Raw genomic sequence first — 5,931 nt, forward strand, 5'->3', positions numbered from 1 at the left:
ATTGCTGATTGGATTATCAAGGGTAGGGACACAGCAGTCCGGTTGTTTGGCATTGAGCCTCATACCATTATCACCCCCTATAGATTGACAGATTTTACATGGCTTCAAAGAAACAGCAAGAGAATCACACTGGCTCTGGAGGGATTTTTTGGCAAAATTGACTGCCACTATGGCCCTTATAAGTGGATGAGCTCCTTCTCGAGATTGGAGTGGGAGCCCCCTAGACTTTTTCTTTCTCAACCTGATCCTGAATTCCTAACTGTGTTTACTGATGGAGGGCATCTGGGAGCTTCTTTGGCCATCTATACTCCCCTAAAACAGGGGTAAACTCCTGTACCCATTAAATCAGTCACTCACCATCCCGCTCAGCCCCTAAGAGAGGAACATAGGCTGGTCCTGGCCTCTCTCCCTGTGCCGTACCTGTTGGAGAGCGATCCGACAGAACTTAACTTATATGATAGAGTGAGCTATGGGGAGGGATGGATGGTGGAGGGGGGGTCTAAATTTGATTACAATCTATTATATGAAATGCACAGCAAACTCAATAAAATATACATTAAAAATGAAGATTGTACAATTTTGTGAGGGATTAATATTCTTATTCACAGTTTATCATATAATATTTTAATGAAGTAAGACACATCTATTTTGTCAAGTATTTATCATTTCTTTATAGTGAAAATATAAAACTTCTAGCATTTAAGAATAGTTTACTTTTTTATTAGTTTTTTATTGATTTTTTTGTGTATTTCATTCAGAACATCTCAAACAATCTTAATCATCTTTATACCCCCATCCCCATTGGCATGCCCCAACACCCGCCTCCACTGAAGCCCATATATTCTGTTAACCCTGTTAGAGCCCAATGCGTTGTCAGTGTCCCCAGCTGTTCCCCAGTGCTAGTCCACCTGCTGAATCAGGTAAGGTCCCTTGTTTTAGGAAGATCATCTCTTCTTCATCTGGCAGCAATCAGTTGCCAACATTCATTTAAATAAGATTGGAGTTTGCTGTTCATTATCCCAGTTCTATGCTGGGTTACTGTTTATTTTTATCTATAATCATTTTGCTACTAATAGCTTGCCACAATACCTTACTCATTTCTATGGCCTAGTACCTATTGATCGCCCTTTCTCCCTCATCCTTCTGCACTGCGCTCTCTAGCCTTTCCTAAGCACCACTGTACTAGCAAATTCTATATGTCGTGTTTTAGATCACACATGTGGAATTGCATAATGTATTGCCTTTGTTCCTATGATGAGCTTATTTCCTTTAAAATGATTAGTTTGGGGCCTATCCATGCTGGGGAAACTAACACGATTGTTTTTCTTTTTCAGATATTAACTGTTGGTATGTGTGTGCCACAGTTTCTTCATCCTTTGATGAATACTTAATGCCTCTGTTGGGAACACCACTGCAATGTACATATGAGTGCAGAAATGTCTTCACCAGACAGAATAATTTCTTTTAAAGTGTTCTCAGTAATGGGATTCCTCCATGAAAGTAATGATCGGGGCTACAAGTATGGCTCAGCATTAATCATATATACTGCTCTTCGGAGGACCTGAAATGAGACCGGTTCACAGTACCAGTCGCAGGTGCCTCACAATGCTGTAACTCCAGTTCCAGGTGACCCACAGGTGTCTTCTCACCTGTGCAGACACCAGCATGCACACACATCATAACTTTATATATGAAAATACATCTCAAAGAAATTTAATTGCTTGAAGAAGTCATATTTACTTTCCTATAAAAGCCATCTAATTTATATTTTTACTGGTGAAGTATAATAGTTCCTTTATCTTCCACACACTTGTCAGTTCTTATCTTTTGTTGTTCTGCCATAATCATTCTTCCTGGTTATTGCTGCTTCGAGTTTCATATAATGATTAGTAATACCAAGAATTTTTCATGACCCTCTTACCTTTACATGTCTTGATAAATGTCTCCATAGTTTTATTAACAATTTAAAAAATATTTTATTCATTATTTTTATTTTATGTATATGCCTGCATGTATGCAAGTGCACCAGTGTCATGCAATGTCCACACAGGTCAGAAGACGGTATCAAATTCCCTGGAACTGGAGTTACAAACGATTGTTAGCCACCATGTTGGCATTGGGAACTGAACCCACGTCATCTGCAAGAACAGCCAGTGCCTTTAACTGCTGAGTCGTGTCTCCATCTCTAGTGCCAATTTTTAATATTTTGTTTATTTTTTTGCTTTTTGCATTTTCATATTGAGTTTTCCTAGTCCCTTATGCACTCTGGCTATTGGATCCTTCAGCTGTAGAGTTTTGCAACATTTTTGTTCACCATTTAGGCCTCCTTCTCACTTATTTATTTACTTTGCTATCTAGAACCTTCTTAATTTAATGTGATCCCAATTGTCTGAAGTTTTTTTTTTCTGTATGTTTTTGGAGTCTTCCAAAAAAATAATTGTGAATTCCAGCATTCTAAAGCATTTCCTGTATTTTCAGACTGATGTCTCATCTATGTTTCATTGCATCTGAGTTACTTATTATAACTGGTGAGAGCTAAGGGTCTGGTGTTATTATCGTGCAAGCCCCTCTACATCTTTGTTATGCTGTTTGTCTTCTATCTTCTTCCATTACAGTTTCAATGTAACATAAAGATAAATTTATGCTTTGTTCTTTGATTTATCACAGATATTTTGAAGACTTCCAGGTGCACATTAATTGTATGAATAAGTAAATGTGAAAATAACACATGCTATGTATGATACTAATGTTTTTCTAATTCTATTGAATATTCTAAACTCTGGTTTGTCTTAATTTCTCTTGTATAATAATTTAAAGCATAATTATAAAATTCAATGTTTTACTATATTAATATGCAGATATGTGCACATATACTAAAATATGCATAGATATATATATTTTCATATTATTTGTATGTGTTTTATTATATACATACATAATGCCAAGCTACATATTTGTCTATTAACACATAGTGCTACCAAATTTGGAAAGAGTTGATAGGAAGTACCAAATTTTATAACCACCCTAACCCAGAACCAGGACCGTTCACACCATTCTCCCTTCACTCACAGACCTAACTTAAGTTGCTCTACCTATACACTGGACCAGCCTGTAAAGTCCCCTAAAGTCCCACCTATCCAAGCTACCATCCCAAAAGTCCCAGGCCTACCTAGCTTGGATTGCACAGCTCATGCTCCAAGTCAGCCTGGTGAGTCCCACAGAACACCGCCAGCCTTCACTGCCCACCTCCCATCCCCACAATCCCAGGCCTAACTACAGTTGTGCAGCCACAGCTCCAGCTCAGCCTGTTGAGTTCCGTAGGAGCTTTCCCATCTACCTCTATCACAGTCCACACACTCACAGACTGAGTTGGGGTTGCACAGCATGTACACCAGCACAGGAAAATTCGGCTTAGAGGTCACATTTGCAATCCTTCCTGATTATCACCAAAATGGAATCACCCCAATCCTTCCAATGAAAAATCAACAGTATCTCTGAAGGACTGATATATTAACTGATGTGAAATTAACCACACCTAGGCAACAACAAAAGCAGAACCTGACTTCCATTCAACAGGAGCTGTCAAGAATCTTATAGCAGACACATAAGGAACAAAGAATTACACATGCCTAGGTGACATCTCAAAAGTCACAAAAATTATGAAAGGCCAAGACAATATATTCTCCCCCAAACCCACTATTCCTATAGAGCTCTTGAGAATTACCTAGATGAGCTGAACCCTAGGACAATGACTTTATAAAAAAAAGAATCATAAACATGAATTCAAGGAGCGAATTCATGATTCATGAAGCAATGAATTCAAGGAGTTTAAAGAACACACTAACAACTCCATAAATGAATGTAAAGAGGATAAGTAGAAACACCTGATCGTAGACCAAATAGCCACAAATACACCGCTGAATGAAATGATGAAGATAATTCAGGATTTTACATTTCAATTCAGTAAAAATATAGAAAAGCTTAAGAAATCTCAAACTGAAATGATGATGGAACTGAAAAAAATAATAACCCAATAAAAACTCAAGGGAAGCCTTACCAGTAGAATGGATCAAATAGAAGATAGATTATCTAGACTTGAAGATAAAATAGAATATTGGACCACTCGCTAGAAAATGAAAACATTCAAAAATATGACAGCAATGTGCAAGAACTTTGGAACATGAAAATACATAATTTATGAAAGATGGGCAGAGAAGAAGGGGAAGAATCCCACGTCAGTAGCATACACCAGATCTTCAATAAGATCATAAAAGAAAGCTTCCCCAAATAAGGAAAGACATGCCCATGCAGATATAATAAACATACAGAATACTAAATACACAAGACCAGAAAGGAAACTCCATAAGGGACATTATAGTTAAAACACTAAATACCCAGAGCAGAGAGTACTGAAAGCTCTAAGTGAAAAACCACAAATCACATATAAAGGAAAATCCTACAGAATAACAGCTGACTTCTCTGTGGAAACTAGTCAGAAGAGCCTGGAGCAATGTATTCAAGTACTGCAGGACTACAGCTGTCAACCCAGACTACTGCTCCAGTTGAAGGAAAAAGAAAAATTTTCCATGATATAAAAGAATTCATAGCAATCACACCAGCTCTACAGGGAATATTGAAAGCAATAATTCAAACTGAATAGAGGTATAAGTATAGCCAACAGGAAGTAAATGAGTGAAGCTACAATTATCGCAACACAAAATAGGACAAGTACAAACAACAGAAACCAACAAAATGACAGCAAATGAACACAATATTGTCAGAAGTAACTTTAAATATTAGTGGCCTAATTCCACAATCAAAAGACATAAGTTAGCTTAATGGAATAAAAAAAAGATCTGTTTTTGATGCCTACAATAAACATATCTTACCATGAAGCATAGGCACCATCTTAGAGTGAAAGGATGCAGCATATGTACCATGCATATGGAACCAGGAAACAAACAAGCATTGTTGTGCTGATATTTGACAAATTAAACTTCAAATTAAAATTAATCAGAAGAAATACAGAATGGCACTTCATTAGAAGAGGGAACAATTAACCAAGAATCCATTATAATCCTAATCCAATATGGACCAACCTCTGGTTAACATAATTTCATAAAATAGCAGGCTACTGGATTTCAAGACAGAATAGCCCCAACTCAGTAACATTGGGTGAATTTAATACCCCCAGTTTCTCTAATTGTTTGGCCATCTGTACAAAAGATAAATGGAGAGACATCGGAATTAAATGGCATCATACATCAAGTGGACCTAACAAATAGCTGTAGAATATTCCACCCAAATAGCAAGTATACATTTTACCCAGCAGCCCATGGAAGTTTCTGTAAAATAGTCCAGATACTGGGACACAAATGAAATCTCAACAGATACAGATAAATTGAATTACCTCTATGTATCCTATCTGACTATAATGCAACAAAACATAAAATCAACAATAAAAGAACCTCATAGAGATTAACCAACACACTAGTGAATGATGAATGTTTCAGAGAAGAAATCCAGAAAGAAATGAAAAGAATTCCTGTAATTAAATGGCAATGAAAGCACAACACAACAAAATCTCTGGGACAAAACAGAAGCAGTCCTAAGACAGAGATATACCTATAAACACCTACCTTAAAAATCAAAGAGCGACTACTATACTCAGGCCTCTTGGGGTAAGTCTACAGCGCAGCTCTCCACGCTGGGACTCCCTAAGCCACATTCACACTTCCATCCCCCCCCTCGCCTTTCTATACTCCTAGTTTGAGCCCTGCGCCACTCCTAGTCTTGGGGCCCCAACACCTGGGGAACCAATACTGCTTCCTGACCCTTCTCACCCAGAACAACTCAGTGCCTTTCTTGGGCCCCAGGAGCACCGCTTCTGGACCTGGCCCCGCCCTCACCTCCCTTTACTTCCCTGATCCG

The 5,931-nt window shown here is 38.0% G+C and overlaps 1 pseudogene; it reads left to right on the forward strand.

The window, feature by feature from the left end:
• The first annotated feature begins 865 nt into the window (after positions 1–865).
• The window catches only part of LOC115066744, an 89,615-nt pseudogene continuing 84,549 nt past the window's right edge, over positions 866–5,931 (forward strand).

The sequence above is a fragment of the Nannospalax galili genome, unplaced genomic scaffold (genome assembly GCF_000622305.1).
Source record: "Nannospalax galili isolate Female #2095 unplaced genomic scaffold, S.galili_v1.0 scaffold550, whole genome shotgun sequence".
In the NCBI taxonomy this organism is placed as follows: Eukaryota; Metazoa; Chordata; class Mammalia; order Rodentia; family Spalacidae; genus Nannospalax; species Nannospalax galili.